Raw genomic sequence first — 25,537 nt, 5'->3', positions numbered from 1 at the left:
ATTGTCTTCTATTCTATTCTCTTCTATTCTATTCTATTCTATCATCTTCTCTTCTATTCTATTCTATTCTATCATGTTCTATTCTATCATGTTCTATTCTATCATGTTCTGTTCTATTCTATTCTCTTCTATTCTATTCTGTTCTATTCTGAGGAAATGGAGAAGGGGAAACTCGGATGCAAAGCAAAACCAAATGCAGAGTAAAACTGCAAATGCAGAAACACAACAGACTGCAGGCAGGTTGTTTTTTTGTTGTTTGCTTGTTTTGTTCCAGTATCTGGTTTGATGTAATTCCTCTCAATTCTGGGCTGCAAAGCTGCAGAGTCTGAACTTCTGAAGGAGCATAAGGTCAGTGAGTGCTGTCCACACACACACACACACACATACACACATACACACATACACATACACACACACACACACACACACACACACACACACACACACACACACACACACACACACACACACACACACACACACACACACACACACACACACTGCAGCTTGTGTGGGAAGGACACCTTCTTCAATCACTTGATGTAAATGGGCTGAGGCCTGTTGCAATTTACAACACAGTCCTGTCGCGTCTGATAAATTCGGCCCTGTCTCTGTGTTTATCATGTCAAGATGACTTCACTCCTGTCCCTCTTCAAGCCCCGCTGTCTCTCCCCGCCGCTCACACTCGGCTCGTAGCCCCTCATTTCCTCGGCGAGGAGGGGTTGGGGGGGTTGCAGGGGCCGCCGGAGCCAGACAGCTTGGTAATTAGTTCTCCAGCGTACTCACGGCTAAATATTCCTGCTTAATGACGAGGCCAAGTGGGTGCACTACGCCCGACGGCCCGGGGTTCGGTCTGATCCTTCCAGCTCTGATCATAATCCAAACCTGCAGTAAAAACTACGTGCACAATGCAGCGAAATAAATAAATAAAGTGTAACTAAATGAAAGAAAGTAGATGCCGGGGCGCACTTTGAAATGCACATCAAAAGAAGTGATTTGTCAGCCATCAATAGTGTGTCCAGAGGGAAGGCCGTTTCTCTCTGTCTCTCTCTCGGTCTGTGTCTCTCTGTCTCAGTGTCTCCCTCTCATTTAGCCTGATGATTGCTTCCCGCAGCCCGAGGGACCGATAACAACCACCAAGTCTATTACTTCCTACAGCACTTACTCCTACCAATATGAAACACTCGATAACAACGGGGCCTACCTCGTGTTCGCTCCCGTAGTCTATTAGCAAGACACCAATTCTCTCCAACAGCATGTGTCGATACAAGGGAACCCCTGAGCAACATTATCCACGGCGAAATGACTCACAGGAGAATCGGGAAAAAGTCGGCTGCATCAAAATGAGAGTAATGAAAGATTTTTTTTTTTTTTTTTTTTCTCGTGGAGATGCATAAAGGAGGTTCATAACGAAAAAGGCCGAAGCAAACAAACAAACAAACGCAGCGGGAGGCGATGGGCGAGGCGGGTTTGCATCTTTTTAAATGACTCTTGTAGAGATCGGTGATGGAGATGTGGCAGTCTTGCATACCGCTGCACACACATTTCCATCACGACCGCTGCGTCGCCCCCCCTGATCTAATAGCCAGCCACTGTGCATCCAGATGCTGTCAATTTCTCCTCCCGAATCCAACAGGGCACAGCGCACCGCAGCCTCGCAGGGCTCAGGTGTTAATTTATGCTACTGAACCACTTTTCCCCCTGACTTCACATCCTGACCCTGACACAGCACGTCCCACGGTGCGGCAAACATCTCAAATCTGGCCCCGAGAAGGCCAGATCCGACTTTAAAAGGGATGGAAAGCAACACAACCGCAGCCAACGAGGCAGATTTTATAGAGATCTGGCAGCGTTTCCTTTTACGTATCAGGGCGATGTGGTTGGCCAACGCGGCCGCGGCTGTTAATCATAAATGATCACCAGCGTAGAAAGGCTTGCATCATGTATCTGCGAAGAATAAAACAAAGCTCTAGAAGGAGGAAAGCAAAACAAAAAAAATGGCACGAAGCAAAAAAATACAACAACACACATTCTTGTAAGACAAAGATTTAATTCATATTACATAAGATATGAATAAAAGAGTCAGAGTGCGAGTTTTTTCTCTTGAAAAATCTCTGCTTTGTACCAGAATGAGCATGCTTAATTGATGATTACATCTCAATGCACTCCAGTGTTGAGACTGAGGAAATGTTCCTGGGGAGGGCGAGGAAACAGCAGCTGATGGCCAGTTAGACCAATATGTTTGTGCTTGAGTGGGTTTCTGGGCCAAATCCCTCTCAGCTGATGACCGGACATCCACATCCGAGAGCCCATAACTTAAATTCATTATTCATGATCTGCAGTGTCACAGCAATCCATTCGTTTCAGCGTTGAGACGTAAACCTGAGACGCTCGTACACACTCCGAGCTACTTTTCTTGTGGGCGGTTTTCTTATTACTCCCTGTCACCACCGATGGCCACAGGGCACTTTGTTGATGCACCCTAAGATGGAGATAGTGGGTTGAGGGAAAGTACTGTGGGTGGTTCAGCGATCAAAAGCAATCTAGGGATCCTCAAAGAGGCGGCCCCCTCGCTGCACTTCATTCCCAGCCTCCTTTGATTCCAGCAGGATGACAGATGAGAGGGCCTCGTACGTGAACGCCAAAACGGCAGCATGTGCCACTTAACCCAAAGGCTTTACTGACTCCAAAAAAAGAGAGGGCTTTAGGAGGAGAAATAGGGGTCAACGGGCAGCCGTGGAACAAAGAACTTGTTGTTCAAAGCCAGACAGCCATGGCACCTCTCTTACAAATCTACAACGACCGTCATAGATCCTCAGCTATTTGGAAACAGATTTCATGACATTATCCCTTTTTAGGACCTTTTTACCTGGCGCCTGGATTCACATTGTCGCCTGTCTGTCTGTCGTTTAAGCACCGAGTCTTGGCTGTGAAATATATTTGGACAAAATAATTCAATAACACATCAACACTGAGCCGGTTTAATTTTTCCCTCCTTAAACCTGGGCATTAGCGCTGGGATGTTAGCCGTCAGCGTGTTACTATCAATAGAACTGCTGGGAGGTTGGTCTTCTTTTACTGAAATATTTACACAGGTAAACCCTGCGTATCTGAGCAGCTCTATTTACAGGAGCTATCCCGATGTCTGACCAAAGCTGGGATCAATAAATTACAATTATAGCAGGAAAATTCAACGCTGACTCCTGGGGGAGACGAAGGTGATGGAATAAAGCGTTAGAGGGCAAAATGCACAGCGTAGCATGGGGAGGGTGGGGGGCTGGAAATGAGTATGGACTTTGTGGCCCTGCTGCCTTCACGTTGATGGTAATAGCAGCTTATATCCCTGCTCACAGAGCCTCATTATTTACCACGCTCCTGCCTTTCTTTTCATTCATCTGTTGATTACTGATACCCCTGAGCTTTGGCAATAGTTAATGTGCTAATGTGCTGTATTACTCTAGCTGGAATGACACAGCTATTATGTTTATCCTTGTATAAATGGCTTCAATTTGAGAGGGAAATATAAAGCCCAAAGACAGGCAGTAACCTTGAAAAGCAAAACAACGGCAGCGTTCGAGTCCACTTTCAAATTCACCACAAATGGCACCAACAAATCAAATGAACAAGTCAACAGTAGTTGCTTTGACAAGGAGCCTGTAAAGAAGCGTATAGCCAAGGTCGCGGACCCAGGAGCCTCTGGTTTCAGACGCCGCGGGTTGGAATTGGATCACAGATGACTGAAGTCACAAGTGTTTCTGAAACATGCCAACAATGATTCTCCTATTTGCAGGTAATCAGCGATTTGCACAACCTGGAGGAAACATCGACTCGTGTGGTGAGCTGGCCATGTGTTCACATGGTGTGTGGGCGTGTGAAGTGGGAGGGCCTCTGTGCATCAAACATGGAAGAAGAAAAATTGCAGTAAGTCATTTGGAAAAGCAAAGATATGCATTAGTGCTTTGCTACTTCTGCTACTGGGAGTGGAGTGGCCTAGTGGTTGGGGCTTTGGGCTCAGGATCTGAAGGTCGTGGGTTCGGACCCTGGCACTGGCGTCACTCTATGCATCCTTGGGAAAGATGCCTTACTCTCGGCTTTCCTTACTTCACCCAGGTGTATGAATGGGTACCTAGCTTTGCTTTGCAGCAATAGACTAGCATCCTATCCTGGGGGTGGTTACCACCTGTTCGTTTGCACTACAGAAACCGGAGATAAACACCGGCTTTATGGGCCACAAGGCTCGAAAAGGACATACATACTTCTACTACTACTTCCATTACTGTGGAAGATAGACATATGACTTTTCCTGACTTTAAACTGTCAGGTAATGTTCTTCATATCTGTAGTGAAGTGAAATATCTTGGCCACGTGATCACAGATCAACTGACAAGGACATTTATCGTCAGTGTCGTATGTTGTATGTGCAAATTGTCATGTAAATTTGGTTGTTGTACTGTTGGAGTGAAGTTGACTCTGTTCAAGGCGTATTGTTCACCTCTGTACACTGCACATCTGTGGCTGAACTATAAAAAAGCCAGCCTTCAGAGACTGCAAGTGGCATACAATGATGCTCTGAGGAAACTGCTAAAAAGGCCCAGATGGACGAGCGCGAGTGAGATGTTTGTGCGTGCTGGAGTGAACACACTGCAATCTGTTTTGAGAAAAGTAATGTACAGGTTTATCTTTTTCTTTTGTTTTTTTACCTTGTCTGCATACATATTAATGGTTGATACCATGCCGGTAGAAACCTGAGGCGTACATATGTGCATTATTAATATATTTAGTATATATACATATACATATGCATACATACGCATACACATACATACATATACACATACAAACCCAGTGATTTTTTTTTTCTTTTTGGGGGGGGGGGGATTCACTGCTAGTCCAGGAAGCAGGAACACACGGAGGCACACGTCAGGCACTGGAAATCTGCAACAAAAACCACAGACAAAACACAAAACCGACACAGAGCCGACCAAAACACGAGCAGCAATCGACCCAAATCTTGAGATCCGAATATGGTCTGAACTAAGCTACCGCTAACTAACTTCAAAAACTACAGAGCAAGCATGCAGGTGAACAACCCAGTGTATATATCTATGTGTGTGTATGCGTGTATGTATATGACTATGTGTGTGTGTGTGTGTGTGTGTGTGTATATGTATACGTGCGTGTGTATGTACATGTCTGTGTGGCTATTTGTGTGTATGTGTGTGTGTACAGGTTTATCTGGCGGTTAAATTATTCTGATAATCAAATTGTTGTGGTACTGGTGAACATTTATGAACAGTGCCACACGCTGAACGTCTCAGTTTTGGGAGCATTGGTATAAGTTTCTTTTAAAATGAGTCATTAGACTATTTTTTTATGTGTGTTTTTGATTGTATTTGTGTATGGGCCTTGAGTCTGAAATAAAGCATATCTATCTATCTACTACTACTATTACTATTGTCATTTAGCAGACGCTTTTATCCTAAGCGACTTACATCTGAGACACACACATCATTAGGGTTGAGGCCTTGCTCAGGGGCCCAAGGTGGTTCCTCTCGGTTGCCATTCCGGGGCTTGAACCTCGGACCTCCAGACCCAAACCCACCTCTGTAGCCACTAGACTAACACCCCCCTTTGCACAGCTAAACGGCATGTCTTAAATATCTGGATCAATCAAAGCTCTGGAATGAGCTTCATTAACACCAATGACATCTGCTGAGCAGCAATGCAGTTTGCTAAAAAAAAGGCTTCTGGTTTGTATGCAGTGTTGCCAGCAGCAAAGATGTGTAGGTTAGTTGCTAAAAAGCATGCACCAGCACTACCTCTGCTGAAGAAAAATGAATGTGGGAAGAAGCACAGAAAAGGAGGATAGTTGTGGATATGCAGCCCTCAGATCCAGGGAATAGTTTGGGCAAATTCAGGATTGTGAAGAAGCCCCATTTCCATAATAGCTGGTTCACTGGTCTCAGTGTGGCAGTACGACCGTAAAACTTGCATCATGCAGTTTAGGGACCTCAACACCACAACGTCAGATTTTTCCCTATTTGAGATTCTTCTGCAGGTATCACTCCACTGATGGTCATATGCACTTTCTGAGTGCCTATAACCCCTCACTTTGTTTGGGGTGTGGTCAAGGCAAACACGCTGTAAGTGTCTATCTGTATTTCTGTTCCCTTCCTTTCCCACTTTCTGCTCACTATTAAGACTGAGCCCCCAGCTGAGCTTAAGGACCTCCAGACATGGACTCGCCCGCTGAATACAGAGAAGATCTCTGGCAGGAAGAGGGGGGGGACGGAGGGAGGAAAGACACATTTCTATGTGACAGATACATCATATTCAAGGACAGCTCAAAGAGCCCTTGTCAGGTAAATCAAGTATGACTTTTACTTCTTGGGGTGACGGAGGTACGTGGGGGACACTAAGGTGTCTTGAGACGATGATTTCATAGAAAGAAGAAAGGGGTTACACCCAATATTTTTCAGTTTTGAAGAAACTTGTTTCCGAAACACTTGTGACTTCAGTTTGTTTTAACCCATGCTGCGGTGCTACAGCTCTTTATTTCACTGTCCAAGCTTGAGTTAATGATTGAGTTAAAAACCAGTGTAAATAGACAATTGTGTCATTCTGTTAATCAGTACCATGTTGTGAAGCTTCTCTGTATTCTGTTAAAATAAATGATGCTTCGCCCACGGTATTCTCTCTTATTACAATGAGAAAAGTTATTTATATATTCACAAGAAAATAAAACAGATTTTTCTTCACATTGTCACGATGATGGAAGAGGTGATGATTAAGATTTTGCTCTTGGAAAGATAAAAAACAAAAACAAACAGCCATAAATACAGAAGTCATCCATTTACTGTGCGGAGTGGGTGGATATCCTGCGCTGTTTTCCATCCTCAGGTAGAATAATGTCAATGAGCTGACTTACTTACCTCTGTGTGCTGCAGTAGGCGGGCCGGTTGGGCCCGGTTATAGCCTCCTCTTCACCCACGCTCTGCCTCCTGAACCGTGTTTAAATGCTGCCGGCCCGTCGCAGGTACGTACCGCTTAGCCTAAGCGATTGACGCTTTGAATGAGATCAGAGTGGACATCTGCATAATGACTGCTCTATTACACAGCAGCTTCCTCAGCAGTCAGCTGGAACCTTCCACCATGATGCTGCACTCTTCACGGAGACTTTATCATACTGACCCACTGATTTGCACATTTTTTTTTTAAAACAAAAAATATAATTTCTTTTCCAAGAATTTTTCATTTCATTTTAATTGAATTAAATGCAGTTTTATTTTTCTAAATCCACATTTCTTTTTAAGGGGAACAAAACAAGGATTTTTTGCAACAGATACTAGTCAAAATTCAAATAAAATCACAAAACTATCTTTTTTGTGTCGTGTACAAATAAGTGTCATGTACAAATGAGCATCATAGTAAAAAAACTAAAATATAATTTATTTTCAAGAATTTTTAATTTCATTTTAATTGAATTAAATGCAGTTTTATTTTTTTAAATCCACATTTCTTTTTAAGGGGAACAAAACAGCAGATACTAGTCAAAATTCAAATAAAATCACGAAACTATCTTTTTTGTGTCATGTACAAATGAGTTAGAGGATAAATGAGCATCATACTATGCCAAGGATATTGTTTAATTCATGGCAGTGACGCGGGGTAGGGGTCGGGGGGGCGGGAGAGGCCGTGCCTCAGCCGTCACCAGGGAAAGAAAAAATGTATCATGAAAATATTAATTAAATGGTTATATTGATCCAGTGATTTATACGGATGAGTATTAGGGCCAGGTAGGAGAAAAATAAAAAATTATATTTTAGAGGAGGAAGATTTTTTTTTCATTATGCACTTTGAGAAAAAAGTTGAAATGTTGAGGTTAAATGTCGAAATGTCGAGAAAAAAAGTAAAAATTTGAAGACGATATTGATTTGAAACACATATCACACATATGCAATTGCATAAGTTCAGAAACGTACCCTTAACGTTCCACTCCAAGGATGTAAGTTAGTTAGTTAGTTACGGCTGCTGCTGCATAGCTGTTAGTCTCTCTCCTAACTGGATTGGATGGGCCAGAGGAGACATTTCGAAATTGTATTTCAACTTTTTTCTTGAAATTGTATTTCAACATTAATATCGACATTTCAACTTTTTTCTCGACAGTTCGACTTTTTTCTCGAAGTGCACAATAAAAGAAAATCTAAGATTATTTCTTATTCAAAATTGCTGAATTTTCACATTTAAGGTTCAAATACTGAGAAGAGTCGTGCGCTGAGTCGGCAGTCAGATGAACCTCACCAAGGCTTGCCAAACTGTGCTGGCATGATATATAATGTGCAGGTTTTTCGGTAATGCGTAGCCTCTCTGATATACTTTTCTCCTCTTCCTCTTATGAAGCTTGGAGGGTCGTCCTGATCTTTGCAATGTCACTGCTGTGCCATGTTTTTTCCATTTATTGATAATGATTTTGACATTCAGTGCCTTCGATATTCTTTTACATCGCTCTACAGTTTCTTGGACCTTTGGAGCCTGTAACGCTCAAGAGAATACCACTCCAAACATTCAAACAGATATTACAGTAAGAGCTGACTTTTACTAATCTTATTTGAGGCCAGGTTTGCCTGCAGGCCTGAGACTGGTTAGCTGGTTAGCTGAGCGGACCGTTACAGCGCCCATTGTGAAGGGGTGTGCATACCTATGCATCAAGGTGTTGAACTTGAATTATTCTTTTGAGCTTTTTTTCTCTGAACTTTCATTCATAGATCACACTAGAGGTGTGACAATTCTGACATTTTTCTTGTTATTTCTACCTATATTTCAAAATTCTGAAACTTTGTAAGGTTGTGTAGATCTTCTATGTTTGCTGTTTCAACATCTGTTTGTGTACGGAAGAGTATCAGGGCAATGCAGGAGAAAAAATATTTGAGAGGGGAAGATTTTTTTTTTATTGTGCACTTTGAGAAAAAAGTTGAAATGTCGAGAAAAAAGTTGAAATGTCGAGATTAATGTTGAAATACAATTTCGAGAAAAAAGTCGAAATGTCGAGAATAATGTTGAAATACAATTTCAAGAATAAAGTCGAAATTTCGTGAATAGAGTCGAAATTTCGCCTTTTTTAGCAACATTTCAACTTTATTCACGAAACTTTGACTTTTTTCTCAACATTTCGACTTTTTTCTCGAAAATGTACTTCAACATCATTAACATTTCGACTTTTTTCTCAACATTTTGACTTTTTTCTTGAAATTGTACTTCAACATTATTCTCGACATTTCGATTTTTTTGTCGACATTTCAACTTTTTTCTCAACATTTCGACTTTTTTCTCGTAATTGTACTTCAACATTATTCTCAACATTTCGGTTTTTTTCTCGACATTTCGATTTTTTTCTCGACATTTTGACTATTTTCTCGAAATTGTACTCCAACATTATTCTCGACATTTCGATTTTTTTGTCGACATTTCAACTTTTTTCTCAACATTTCGACTTTTTTCTCGTAATTGTACTTCAACATTACTAACATTTCGACTTTTTTCTCAACATTTCGACTTTTTTCTCGAAATTGTACTTCAACATTATTAACATTTCGACTTTTTTCTCAACATTTCGACTTTTTTCTCAAAATTGTACTTCAACATTATTCTCAACATTTCGATTTTTTTCTCAACATTTAGACTTTTTTCTCGAAGTGCATAATGAAAAAAAAATCTTCCTCCTCTAAAATATTATTTTTATTTTTCTCCTGCCTGGCCCTAATACTCTAATCCCTAATACTGCCATTTACATTTATGTGATACTGATTAGATACTGATAGATTCATACCATTCTGGATACATGTGTTTGAATGGTTGGGTATTATTTGTATTTACAGTGGAAAGAGTGTCTGGCCAAAAATGTAGGCCTCTTTTTTTGTTGTCTTTTTCTATGCATGTATGCATGATCAGGACTCCCACTGGTTCCTGTCTCGCCGGCTCGGCCCAGATGGATTGAATACTGCTAAAGAATGAATTTGGAAGGTCAGCGCAGCACAGTATGGATGTGGAAGCTGTATTAACTCACTACTGTGCAACTCCGAGGATGGTGCACACTTGAATTCAATTTTCTTGTCTGCAACTTGAGCCAAATAATATTTTAGACCATTTCCTTCAGCATTTTATGGCCGACACCAAATGAGTGTTTCCTGTGCTGATCCAAGCTCATGTATTGTTTGGCCCCTTTGACTTTACATTCTCCTGTGTCACAAAAATAAAACCCACTTTTATAAATTGCATTTGAGGTTGTACAGATATAAAACAAACATGGATTACAAAGTTGTAATATAAGAAAGTATTTCCTTGACTGGAGCTGGAGTTCAGCATGTCAACAGGTTTACATACATCTCTTTTATAACAGTAAAAGTTTTTGGAATGGGAGGGATTTTATTCATTCTCATTGCAATACTGTGGGCGGCACTTGAAAAAGTTTACATGATGGATGCTGGTTCTTCCTGCTTTGATGATCTCTTCTGTATTCAGTGCTGTTTTTGAGGGTTATTGTGGAATTTATGCTTTTCCCAGAATCCATTTCAAAACAAACTAAAATCAATAACACAGAATTTAGTCATATAAGACTAGGAAAAACCTCCTTAGAGCAAGTTGGAAAGAAAATGTGAAACAGAAAGTATGACTGTTAATACTGCAACGATGGACCTGAATGCCTCAACGCTTCAAGTATTCAAATGGCAATTCATTTTTAAGAACTTGCATTTTATTAGGGTCCGAGCACTTACAGTGTGAAGGCCCTATTGTATCTGTAGGAATTTTTTTTTTTTTTTTTTTGCATGCAAGCGAGGCCTGGTGAAAAATTTGATATTTAATGGGCATGGCCTAATGGCTCAACATCGCCCCCTAGAAAACTTTGTGCCTCAAGCCCCACAATACGGTTTGACGTACATGCACGGAAATCGGTACACACCTGTATCATGTCGCAACTTAAAGAAAAGTCTCTTGGCGCCATGACCTAAACTGAACAGGAAGTCAGCAATTTTAAATTAATCATGTAATTTTTACCGTGGCGACGATAGAGGCCAAAAAGCATCTGATTGGTCCATATTTGATAGTTCCTACTTTCTGCAATAACTTTTGAATGTTTTGACATAAAGACTCGTGGGTGGTGTCATCGGACTCGGTTTTGAGTCATTGAACATAATTGGTGCAAATTAGCTCCGCCCCTTCTTCTGATTGGTCGATATTTGATAGTTCCTACTTTCTACCATAACTTTTGAATGGTTTGATATAGAGAGTCGTGGGTGGTGTCATCCGCTAAATGTCCAGTTCTGAAGAATCTACATTCAAGTCATACAAGCGCTTCCACTGCAGCCTGAACATGCACAAGGGTGCGAGGGCCCGTTCATCGCTGCTTGCAGCTTTAATTTAAAATTATTATTATTATTGAATAACCATATTAATAGAAAAACCCCAAACCTGCACCAACACTGTAACCCTAGCATGCAACAACATAAATGTTTGAACTCGCAGAAGTGCATTAATACATATACTAAACCAAATCTGACACCTAAAAAACTAAAAAAAACTCACTCTATATTAGTGCAACATGAATACAGACAATGTTCAGCCCAGAAAACATGTATGTTAGGTATGTTAGTGTGTGTCCCATCGATGTGCGGACCCTGATCCCCTCCAAGAATGATTAAGTGAAGTGGTTGATGAAATGCTGTGTGCAGCATAGTTATATTATTGTAAAGTCCATTAAAAAACCTAAATACCGGGTCCAAAGAGTTATTTGAGCCTAATATGCAGCCTGATAACAATGATAATTCAACTTTTTTGTTTCCAGTGAAACCCAGTGGTTAATTAAGCCAACTTGAATTTAATTAGGAGATTATGAATTCAAATTTTGAGATTGCATTAGAACCACAACATCACACCCTAATCCGTGTGTTGATCTTGATCCATTAAGTCTGGCAAAACCACAAAACAACCACAAAACAACATAACTATAAGATAATAATCCCTCTCTGTTCCAAAAACCGCAGCTATTTCTAAACATGTCCTATCCTTTCTCCCATTACCTTTGTAAAAATGAACATGAAAATGGAATAAAATGCTGTGTTTTGATTTCTAAAATGGACCTTTCTTTCCTGCGTATGGTTGGAAGCTCCTCTCGGGCCGCCTGGCGTGTGTGCCAGTAGCTTTTCTCCACAGATTATGATGTAAAGTGGATGTACAGTCAGAGTTGACTGTGTCTGGATTCTCTATGGCATTCTTGTGTCTGACTTCCAGCCAGATTGATCATCTGGCTCAGCTGCCACTGAACTCCAATTTAGACATATTGTTCATAGCAAGCAGATGGCAGCTCCTGGGATGCTTTTGAGACGGGGTACCAGGGGCACCGCTGGTGGGACCACTGGTGGGACCGCTGGTGGGACCAATCTCTCCTTGACTGGACTTTTGTTCTGGGACCTGGGCGTAAAAGTGAGCTGTAAGTGTTTTCAAAATTGTGTTAGAGTTTCTATGTAAAGCGTAAATTGTCTCTTTTTTCTTTTCTTTTGTATTACTGATAAACTGGGTTATCTTTTGGAAGGTACAGGATCGGCAAAAATAAGCTTCGGCTTCAGCCTAAACTCCTTTTTCGGTTACACAGAGTTTGTGTGTTATTGTTTATTGTGTGAAACTCATTAGTGTAAATATGTATGATAATGTTTTGTCAGTTACATGCACAAAAATTAAGTTGCATATAATGTAATGTTACCTAAATACATCGTTCGTCCGTCCGTCCGTTCGTCCGTCCGATATACATTCATAAAGAAACAGACACATGTAAAACACACTAAATATGAACAGTTTCAACAAGTATTGTGGAAGAAATGTTGCATTAATCCTTCAGGTTGGAGCTTCCAGTTGGGCTCGGATTGCCTCAACTGCTCAGGAGTGATAAATGGCTGTCAATAGCAGTGGTGGCTGGAGTAGTTTTCTCCAGGGAGTGTTACTAAACTCCAAAACAGACATCCCAAAAAGCAAGCAAATAAGATACTAAATAAAATATCACATCAGTGTATTTGAATCATTGAATAACAGTTGCACAGCAACCCACATTATTTCAGGTCGTTGTCAGAAAAGTGTTGCATGGGCCTGTGTACTGATAATGTTTAAAAAAAAAAAAAAAGCTTTTGTAAGGAAAAGTGGTGCTATTGAGCTGTTATACATAATCCAGTTTTGAAAAAACAGCTACCTGCACTTAAGCAGATGGAAATACAGCAGGTCTCTAAGCACAAATATACCAAGATCTGCTGGTAAAGAGAAATCGAAACACATAATGCAAGGTCTTATTTCTGAGTGGAGTTGGCTCATTTCTGCTGTTTGACCCAGACCAAGTGACTGATTAAACATGACACACAGCAGAATCCAGAAGAAACTGCAAATAACAAGTCAGTTCTTTATCCAAGATTAAACTGTATCCTTCTGCGACTATACTAAGAAAAAAGACAGAGAGCAAGGGGATGGCAGCACCTCCAATGAGCACTGAAAATCAAACTGGTGGAGGAAATTGAAAAGAGGTGCCAATGCTTAAATGGTCAAAGTGTCCTCTGCAGGTCACTGAGCTGATACTTCAAGCAGTTAAATTTGATGTCTGACAAGGAAAAGGAACATATTCACACCAGCTTCACAAATGACTTTCACAGGACGAAACGACCTGGAGGATGTTTTATGAGACAGGTCGTAACTCGATCCCGGTCATCTCCACTGGCGGAGAGGGTGGACTGTTATCCGCAGTGGATGATGTAACCATCTGTTTACATCCCTGCTTTTCAAGCAGGTTTTTCCCCTTAATTGGCATTTCCATTTTGGATATAATCAATCCGTCTTCACTGACAACCTCTACGCCTCTGGCATTTAAGGTTGCTGTAATTAAACCTCTGCTTTAAAAAGCTGGTCCAATTATAGACTTATATCCAATCTCCTTTTTATTTGTGAAGTTCTTGGAAAAAACTTGAATCAACCAACTGAGCATTTACATAGAAAAGAGTTTTAGTATTTAGATCGCATCATAGGACATAAACCGTACTGCTAAAAGTTACCAACAATCTCCTCGTGGCGTCAGATGGTGGAAATGCATCTATAGTTGTCCTGTTAGATTTCAGTTCTGCAGCTGATGATAATATTCTTTAACAAAGGCTTATACAGGACTGTCTCAGAAAATTTGACAATATTGTGATAAAGTTCTTTATTTTCTGTAATGCAATTAAAAAAACAAAAATGTCATACATTCTGGATTCATTACAAATCAACTGAAATATTGCAAGCCTTTTATTATTTTAATATTGCTGATTATGGTTTACAGTTTAAGATTAAGATTCCCAGAATATTCTAATTTTTTGAGATAGGATATTTGAGTTTTCTTAAGCTGTAAGCCATGATCAGCAATATTAAAACAATAAAAGGCTTGCGATATTTCAGTTGATTTGTAATGAATCCAGAATGTATGACATTTTTGCATTACAGAAAATAAAGGACTTTATCACAATATTCTAATTTTCTCAGACAGTCCTGTATATGTTATTCTTATCCAGTTTTGCACCTTGGGACTACGAGGGCGCCAGGCACCAGTCAGTATTCTGAATTGAATAGAATTTTTTTGAAATAGCGTTAAAACTATGAATAAAGTGAATTGAATTCGTCATATATTATGAGCCAAAACTTACAATGCTTATTCTGACATTCGACACATGGATCAATTGTTCATAAGGGGAAATAACAAGCATCCTTTATAATATGGCACAAAATGCTTACAGTGTATGGCAATATTAATTACTGAGCTTGGAAGGTATAAAAAAAGAATATTTAAGGAAAATCCTTTATATTTTAGAAGAATATGATCCTACACATAAATGGAAATATGGAGTCATAGCACACTCTGATCCAATACCCATCCATCCCTCTTGGATCCTCCATTGTTTCATTGAAATTAAGCGTTGTCCTTACGCTTACGCTTTTTTGCTTCCAAGCGACTTGATCAGAGCCTCAGAGAATAAAGATACTTTCAGGTGGAGTTTTCATTATATACCTGTATGTGAGGATTGTGCTTGTCATCCACTCCATTCCTCACGCATTCTTCCTGCTTTATAAAGAGGTTAATCAAGACGAAGACGACGCGCGTTGCAGTCGCGACAGGTTGCTTCACGAAAACAGTTACTGCTTTTTGACACCACATTAAGCCACAAGCTTTTCACTAAAGCAGGCGTCTTCAGGTATAAACCCAGCCACTCTCACCAATCCCATTTTGTGTTAGTGCTGTTACAACACATGCCCTTTGAAGCGGTAGCAATCATTGCAGTTTCACTTGTCAACAGAGAAGGTCTGGAATGCAAAAAGCAGGAAAATGAAACAGAGAAAAGGCTCGGGCCTCTGTAGAAGCAACACCGCGTTAGAGCTGGAACACCCAAAGAGCTTAAAGTGATATAAATGTCCCTGAATGACAGCATAAATCTGGATGATGACAAATAACCTCTTTGAAGCCCGAACCGCAGCAAATAGGATACCAATTCAGTATTAGAAAAGCAGGGGCTAAAAAATAGGGGGGAAAAAAGTCTTTGACATGTCACCGTGGCGGTTTTAGCCATTTACAAACTTAGAGAGAAGGAATGAGGTGCTTTTCAAATACATGTGTCCACGCCTGCTTACTTTAAGACTCTACACACAAACTATTAAGGAACACTAACTACATAGAAATTAAATATATATATATAGACACAAACACACGCACGTGTATGTACGTAATATATTATCTTCTTCTTTTTGTATATGCTGCAATTTCCAGCATAATGAATAAACTAAGGATGTTGCAGGGTAGCAGAGACTGAAATAGACGTGTGAAGAAATGAGCAATTTCCCTGTGGAAGAGTTGGTAAATTTGCAAGGACATTGGTGGCTGACCAGTCATCAATCACTTCACTGCAGCTTAAACGTAAAATCTGAAGGGAGGTTGAATAGAAAGAGCCAACAGCCAGTGCGTGTTGACAGGTTTCTCTCTGGACCACACGTCAAACAGACTACATGTGATGCCTGCCACAAATATTAAAAGCAGCAAACCTTAGTCATGCATCAACATGTGAATTCAAGCTGTGGAGACCGTTTTTCTTTTTGTAACCGGCTGTAAATGTGTTTATTTCTGCTCAAAAACATCATGGGGTCAGCGGAGATTGACTCACTTTTGGAGCCAGCCCCCATTGATCAAAATGGAAGTTGAAATGTTGGTGCTGGCTTCAGAACCGTGATGCTGGCACACAGAGAGGTTTATCCATCCATCCGTTTTCCTCCACTTATCAAAGGTCGGGTAGTGGAGGCAGTACCCCAATCAGGGTCTCCCCAGCCACTTTGTCCAGCTCATCTGGGGGGGTTCCCAAGGCATTCACAGGCCAGCTAAGAGCCCTGGTCCCTCCAGGGTATCCTGGGTCTTCCCCGGGGTCTCTTCCCTGTGGGACATGCCTGGGAAACCTCACCAGGGAGCCGTCCAGCAGGCATCCTCACCAGATGCCCTAACAACCTCATCTGGCTCCTCTTAATGCAGAGAAGCAGCAGCTCTTCGGTGAGCCCTTCTCCAATAACCAAACTTCTCACCCTGTCTCTTACGAAGAGCCTTGACACCCTGTTGAGGAAACTCATTTCTGCTGCTTGTATCTGTATCTCTCGTTATTTCAGTCACTACCCATAGCTTGTGACCAGAAGTGAGGGTAGGAACGCAGGCCGACTGGTAAGTCAAGAGCTTCGCCTATCGCTCATCTCCTTTACCACAACAGACTGATGCTGAACCTACATCACTGCAGACACCTTTGCCATCTGCCTATTGATCTCCTGCTCCATTATTCCCTCATTTTTGAACAAGACCCATATATACGTGAACTTCCCACTTGGGGGAAAAGGGCCACCCTTTTCTGACTAAGGGCCATGGCCTCAGATTTAGGGGTGCTGATTCTCATCTTAGTCACTTCACATTTGGATACAAACTGCTCCAGTGAAAGTTGTAGGTCCTGTCTTGATGAAGCCAACTCAACCACATCATCAAGAACTGGAAACCCACCTAGACCTTCTGTCCATAAAAGTAATGAACAGAACCTGCGACTAAGGGCAGCCTTAGCGGAGACAGACCCCCATGGGAAACAAGTCTGACTTAAGGTGGATGTAGAGGGACCACACAGCCCATATAAGGGATTCCTGCACCCCATATTCCTGGAGAACCCCCCACACGAGTCCCTGGGGGACACAGTTGAATGCTCCTCCAAGTCAATAAAGCACATGTAGACTGGTGGGGTAAACTCCTAATGCCCCTTCCAGGACCCTCTTGAGGATATAGAGCTGGTCTCCCATGTCAGGATGAAAACCACACTGCTCCTGTTGAATCTGAAATTCAGCTATACACCAGACCGTCCTCTCCAGGGTTTCGTGTACAAAAAGTCTGGTGCACCATAAAAACGTGTGTACAAAAATTTTCCACTTTGCATGGATATGTGCGTACCACCATGTCTCACATCAGTGATCGGTTGTGAGTGGACAGAGGTCCCTCACATTAAATAAAACAAACTATCCTTCTCAGTGAGAGGAAATCCATGTTGATGATCATATCAATTAAGAACAAGTCACATGAGATTTTTTATAAAATTACAAGGTCAAACAATTATATGCATTGCCTACAAATTAAAGTCACACTTAATAGTGCAACTATGGCACCTTCTGCACAACTAGAAGGCATTAAAGAGTTTGGAGGGACAGAGTCTTCAGGGACCACTCAAAGAGTTTCCCTCTAGATCGCTGCCCTGAACTTGTCCCAGTGATGCTCCTGTTCTGAGCAACACGAACCTTTCAGTGGGACCTGCTGACAAGTCAGACATCTCTCAGTTATCCCTGAGCAGCACCATGGTAACCGTATGGGACACATAAACAAGATGAAAGCCACCTCCCATAACTGTCAGACCAGAGAAGCGTTAGAATACAATTTGTAGCAAAGAACTGGTTCCCTAATGATGTCTTATTAAAATAAAACTAACATATCACTAAAAGTTTGGTTGGTTTGAATTGATGTGACTTAGTCTACTTTCAGAGTCTCGTATCGAGTCGCCCGCAGGTGCTGCAAGATTTTGTTTTTCTGATGATGGAGGCCGGTCTTTCCTCCTGGGGTTGTAACGCTCCAATTCGCAGCAACTCTTTTTTTTCATGCTTCCACATTGATTTACACGTTGGCACAACTTTATTTCTGCAGCAGAGATGTATCAGATTGTATTGCTGCCAGGCTTAAATATAAGCTCATGCTATTGACATTGCTCCACCTATGTGGTGACTATGGAAACGTCCTCTGCGTGTTGTAAGACACAGGACACTTGCATATATGGCCATCTGCAATATTATCTTATAGATAGAGCACATTGGAATAAGAAGTTATGATTCATCCCACCGCTTCATTTATGGTGTCAATTCTCAAAATACATACATTAAAAAAAGGATTATATGATACACCCGAGCTAAACATTCAAAAACCGATATGAACACAATAAACCCACATGGAATGCAACACAAAGCAAGGAACAATGACACCCGTAATGCAATGTGGTCAACACAACCACAGTATGTTACACTGTTTTCTTTTAAGGCATAAATTGCAGGAAATTGAATTATATTTCCTGGTTTCAACTTATGATAGGACTGTCTCGAGTTCACAGTCAATGTTTTTTTTTAATGCTTTTGCAAAGTCCTTTGTTTGAATAAGCAATTTTTATGGATATTTATCCTCATTATCATACTCCAATTGTTTTACTTGAGGGAAGAGAGTCGTGCTCATGCATCCGCATTCAATTTCACATTGATTGTGATGTTCAAATGGAATGTGAGTGGATTTGTGCGTACGCACAGTTTTAAACATCATAATGTTGTTGTGTTGGAAACATTTCTGCCCAAGGATTTATGATGAAATCCTAGGGATGTTAAAAATTAATCGATTTTCGATTAATTGCCGTTATGAAATTACCCGATTAAAATTAACGATTACAATTAATCTATTTATTTATTTATTTTTTTCGTTTAATTTCACCAGCTGGTATTACGCCCGGACCACATTTAATGCGACACAACGTGCTGCGCCGCGCACATAAAGTTAGAAGAAAGAGACGGGTATGTTTGGTTTTAGTAACATCATGCTCAGGCAATGAGTCTGCAATGGCCCAGACGGGAGACACATGTAGCTCAGTGCTTAACTTTTATTTTTAATCCACTCTATATTCTTCTGGTTCTTCTCCGATATGCTCGTAGCCTACGGCGTAGGCTCTGCGTTGTTGTAACGCGGAACCATAAATCAGCCTTCACCCGGTACATACATAGGTTTCTCTAAACATCTGTCCCCGCTACAGTTTTAACTAAAAGAAAATGTGCTCCAATACAGCAGGTCTCATAATTTTATTTTGAACACTGCCAAAACTCTAACTTAAAACTTAACTAGAACTTAAAATTTGCTTGACACAAATGACACTATTATGGCTGCTGCTACTACTAATAGCCTTGAAGTGCACTTTATATTATATTCCTTGTGGTACAAAAATGTCTTTTTGTTACTTTTGTATCAAATAAATATTTGATTAAGGAATACATTAAAATGTCCTTTGTATTTTATATAAGCAAAAAAAATTATGTTTGTATCTCAGATGGGGGAAAAACGCCGCTTATCAACTAATCGATGATCGATCGATAAGGTTATCAACTGTCAATTAATGAAATAATCGATAATTTGCATCCCTATGAAATCCACGCACTTTTTGTATATGAGGCCCCAGGACTCCTGAATATACTTTACCAGGGAGGCTGAGGTGTGTGATCCCTCTATAGAAGCACACCCTTCTGTCCCCTTTCTTAGAGGAGGGAGACCATCACCCTTGTCTGCCAATCCAGGGGCACTGTCCCGAAGATGTCCATGCAATATTGCATAATGTTGCTGTTAGCGTAACCACATCCAGAGCCTTAAGGAACTCAGGGTAGATCTCATCCACACCTGGTGCATAGCCACCCAAGAGTTTCTTCAGCCCCAGAAATGGTGCAAAAAGACAGGAGGTGGGTGGGGGCCGAAGGTGGGCACCCTCTGATCCTGAGCTGCAGAAGCAGGCTGTGGAGACATGACACTGTCTAACACTGTAGTTCCTCACTGTAGTTTCATTATGTCCTCATTAAGGTCTCAAGTCTCGTATGAAGTGTTTTACAAGCAAACCAACGGGTCCCTTTGGTCGGATTCAAGCAGTTACATTTTTACCCAAAGGTTTTGACATTATATGATGGTTGTGTGGTCATTTAAAGGTGTACTTCTAAAGAAAAAATCACCTTCCACTCTTACTTTATTGATGCCCAAAGGGAAATTGTTGCACTTTTCTGAAGTTTTAAAGAAAGGTTAACACAAATCCCCACCACAATATACTATCATATAAATAAGAATACATATAGGGAAAAAAAATTAAAGATATACACAGTAATCATTTATGCAGTTATTGCACTTTTTGCACCGTGGTTTGAAGTCCAGTTACCTCCCCACTGTCTGACTGTCAGAGTGAGTTGTACAGATTGATGGCAACAGACAGGAATGATTTCCTGTGGCACTCAGTTGTGCATTTAGGAAGGGTCATCCTACTACTGGATGTACTCCTGTGTCCACTCAGAGTGTTGTATAGTGAGTGATGGAAATGAGTCTTAACTTGAGCACATCAGAGTCCAGTTTTGCCCCAACAATGTCACCGTCTGGCACTCTGAGACCATTGCCCCAGCACACCGCAGCGTACAAGAAAGCACTAGCCACCAGAGACAGATAAAACATTCTTAACAAGGTCTTACAGACATTGAAGGACCTCAGCTTCCTCAGGAAATAGAGACAGCTTCTTGTAAAAGGCATTTGTGTGCTTTTCTCCAGTCCAGTTTATTATCAATTTGGACCCACGGGTGTTTGTATTCCTCCACAATCTCCACATTGAATCCCTGGATGGAGACAGGGGTTCCCAGCCCCTTGGTCCTCCTCAAGTCCACCACCATTCCTTTGCCTTTATCACATTAAGTCTGAGGCATTTTTTTCTTATTCCAAGTGACAAAGTTGTCCACAACAGTCCTGTACTCCGTCTCGTCGCCCTGATTGATCCAACATCCACCCACTGCTGTGTCATCAGAAAACTTAGGGAGATGAAAGTCTGTGGTTTAGAGGGTAAAGAGGAAAGGAGAGAGAACGGTCCCTTGTGGGGCTCCCGTGTTGCTGTCCACAATGTCAGACACACAGTGTTGCAGGCACACATACTGTTGTCTGAGGTGAGGTAGTCAACAATCCAGGACACTAGGGGAGGGTCCACCTGCACAGCCGTCAACTCCCCTCTCAGAAGATTCGGCTGGATGGTGCTGAAAGCACTGGACAAGTCAAAAAACATGACTCTCACAGCGCTCGCTGCCTTGTCCAGGTGTGTGTAGACATGCTTCAGATGATGCCGTCCTCAGCTTCAATATGGGGCTGGTCGGCAAACTGTAGAGGGTCCAAATGTGGTTGGACCAGCTGCTCCAGGACGAGTCTTTCCAGGGTCTTTATGATGTGGGAGGTCAGTGTCACAGGTCCATAGTCCTCGGCTCCACTGGTGTCTTAGGACCAAGAACTACACAGGAAGTCTTCTATAGCACAGGGACCCTCTGTAGACTCAGGCTCATCCTGAAGACATGTTGCAGAACTTCATATCTTGTCTTTTCTGCAATTATCCTTCTGTTTTTTTGTCAAATAAAACATCCCTTTCAGCGTCTCCTCATGGATGGAATCTCTTCTAAAATCCTCTGACTGTTATGGTGTAGGATTTTTGTGAGTGAGTTTGTTGGTCTTTTGTCATACCTTTTTCAATAGTTTAGTTTGTGACCCTTTTCCTGTTTTATTTTGAAAGTCTGTGTTCTTGTGTTTAGTTATAGCTTAACTTCCCTTGTTTCCATCTGTACTGATTTTTTGCACCTTGTCAGCCCCCAGCCCACCTCCTTTCCTGCATTTGGGTCTTCTAGGGTGCTTTCAGACCTGTGGCTCGTTTGTTTTGTTCGATTCAGGGGCTAAATCGATACAGTTGTTTCGTTTGTGGCGTTTATGTTAACAAGGCAACCGTTTGTAGCGGTTCAAAGCTGTTAACAAATGCCATGCGCGAACCAACTGTTCTCTCATTGGTCAGAAATGAACGTGGAAGGAGTTTCCTCTTCCGTATGCTGGGAAAAAAGGTTTAACCACAGTTATGAGTGAGTTGTGTTGGTTGCTGTGTCGATTATGTTCTCACTCTAAACGCACCGCTCCAGGTCTGGAATGGAAGCGAGCCAAGACCTCCTCTCCTATGATCTCAGTTCGCTTGTTTTGTCCCACATCCGAGCGCGATTGCTGTGTTCACATATACCAAACCAACCGATTTTTAGGGGGAAATGCTCCCTGTTTCAGAACAACTGCTCCAAATGGGACAGGTGTGAAAGCACCCCTAGACTCACCACATCATACTGACCTGTAAATGAACTGTTGATGTGTAAATTGGGGGCTAGTCTTGGTATTTTATTTTGAAAATTGACCTGATTCTCCGTGCCTGTCTTGTGTCTGACTTCTTGATAACTCAATCGGTTGTGTGTAAAGTGAAGAGGCTTAAACATGCCTGAATGCTAAAGTACACCTGCAGAGTATCTCTGCTGGAGCAGAACGGGCCCAGAGCAGCCCCCACTAGAGGAATCTCATCGACTAAACGGTTGCGATTTACAGCAGCACAGCTGGACCAAGGCACTTCCGTGCAACTTATTCCCAAGTGTAGAATTTATGACGATCATCAAAATGTTTGAATATATGTGAGTAGAGGGCTTAGTTGAATAATATATCCTTCAGTTGCTTTCATGACCCTGTCAAAGGGAACGGAATAAGCATTGTTATTAATGCACTGTACATGTATATCAAACTTGACACCCAACTGTATTAGATACAATAAATGTACAATATTAGAGGGCTGAACTTGCACGGTTTGTACGTTTTTATAGTTATTCCTCACTTGATCATATGTAGTTGTCTGCACATTTTCTTAATTGTTATGTAACTCTGTTACATGCACATAATAATGCCTGAACTACAGTTTAATTTACAACAACATTCTTAACAGTACGCTACTGTTAATTCCAGGGGATAAATAACATACAACATATAAACAGGTATACATACAGCAACAATTACTCATTTGTTTTAGGCCTTTACATGATATCTGGAATCGTGGCAGATTTATATCTTTGTGGTATAATGCAGTGACCATTCCATGGTATTATTGATGGTGCATGCTCGCACTTCAAGCAGTAAACCATATGAATGGCTCTCATTTTCAAATGTCAGTGTGCACTGACAGTTTTGGTAATTTGTAAATAGTCATTCATATCATCAAATGTAAATTCATTGGCTCGGTGAAACCTATAAGCTGGTTCTTGATGAGAGGTAGTAAAACACGCTGATATATTTGACAATGTAAATCTGAGAGGCAATTTTTTTGGAGACAGAGCTTAAATCTGTCAAAGTTCCATTTCCTTTCCATGTGGATAGCCTTTGCATCCATTTTTTGTTTCCACCTCTTTTTCCTTAGAACTCAGCTTATTGGGCAACAACATTACAAGTGTATGAGTCACTTTAACTGTCTTTTATCGATACGGTGTGCGTGCATGTGTGCGTAGAGTTACAACAGACACAGCATCCCAGTTATACCATGAATAGGGATTTAAATAACAGCCTGGAAAAACTGAAAATCTGGTATAAATTAAAAATGTAACTGAAACAGAGCTCTTTGTAGGCATGAATCAACAAAAATGTGGTCATTTATAATGTGTGTGTATCTGTAGTGGGTTTACTGCACAACAGAGGTGTTCATGCAGGCAAGTCTCAAAATATCTCAACAAAACACTTTTAAATTATAGCATTTTCATGAATGTGGGCTTAAAGTTCGGAGTCACTACTTTAGTTTGAGGATAATCCATCCAAATTGCAAGAAGGGTTTAGGAATTACAGCTCATTAACATGTAGAACAGGTATTTATCAAGAGAAATGCAGCTCGGGTGCAGATCAGATGACTGACTCAGCTCCTGCAAAATATTCCACTTTAAGCCAACATTTATTTTAAACTGTAAAAGTGAAGCTTTAACATCTTTTGGTAAGCAGCATGAATAATAAAATCATTTCACAGCCCATGTTTTTCCAGACGCCAGAGTATATTTATGTACGATGTTGTAGCTGCTAAGTACAACATGCAGAAGTTTGCTGAGGTTGGTGTGGGTGCATGAGCGCGAGCGGCTGGTAATGGCTCTTGTGTTGGAGCGGGTGGGCCGTCCCTATTGTTCAGAGACCTCTCCACCATCTGCCAGTGCGCGCCCAGCCTCTGTGCCTGATCTTGCCTGATGAAGAGCAGATGTTTCCCCTCTCTCCAGATCCCCAACAGGACCTCTCCTCCATTACTCCTGCCCACTTTGGCTCACACTCAGATAAACATACACGTACATACGCTTAATTAAAACCCTCCCTTGTATGCATACAGGAAAATGCAACGTATGTTCACACAATTTCTACGTGGAAAGATCTGTGTTCATCTTCATTTTTATCACATAGTTAAAGCCAGGTTGTATATTTTCGGATTAATTTTATATTTCCTTAAAAAACTGCTTTTATGTCTGAGTGAACTTCCTCAAGTTCTTCCAGTCGTGACTTCAAACTTTTTTAAGGAACCGTGCACGATGCAGAGATAGGAGCGTGGTTGCATGATTGATTGCAGTCCCAAAAACCCAACAGCAAATTGATGGTATTTCATAGCAAAGCTATTTGAAAACACGCAAAGAAATAATGCAACTTTTTATGTTCATCTTCATTTTTATCACATAGTTGTTCTCATAGTTAAAGCCACATTATATATTTTCTGAAACATTTCATATTTTCTTAAAAAATTGCTTTTATGTCTTAGTGAACTTCCTCAAATTCTTCCAGTCGTGACTTCAAACTTTTTTAAGGAACCCTGCACAATGCAGAGGTAAGAGTGTGGTTGCATGATTGATTGCAGTCCCCAAAAACCCAACAGCAAACTGATGGTATAACACGCACATGCAAAGAAATAATGCAACTTTTTTTGGAATGACAACAGATGATTGGAGGATTTCAATAAGAAGTATCAGATTTCCACAGTCAGTGAGATAATCGTTGAGTTTACCTGGAGTCGTGTTGTTCAATCCAATATTGGTTTACGTTGCAACATTCAGCCAATGTTCAACTTTTCTGTGTTCCCATGGATGCCCAGCTAACATAAATGTCCTGTAGAAACATCTGAAATGATGATGGGAGCATTTTTGTTTTTTTTAATTTTGAGTAGATTAAGATTTGGCATACATATCTGCAACAATTAAAATGAATGTAGATGCGGTTTCTCTTCAGAGCTACGAACAGCGCAGCATGGTTTAGGGGGGGATTACCCGTATGTGGCTTAAATGATCTAACTGCATGCTACCAAAGTTATAC

Source organism: Cololabis saira, chromosome 2, assembly GCF_033807715.1.
Source record: "Cololabis saira isolate AMF1-May2022 chromosome 2, fColSai1.1, whole genome shotgun sequence".
NCBI classification, from domain to species: domain Eukaryota; kingdom Metazoa; phylum Chordata; class Actinopteri; order Beloniformes; family Belonidae; genus Cololabis; species Cololabis saira.
This window is presented reverse-complemented; position numbering follows the sequence as displayed.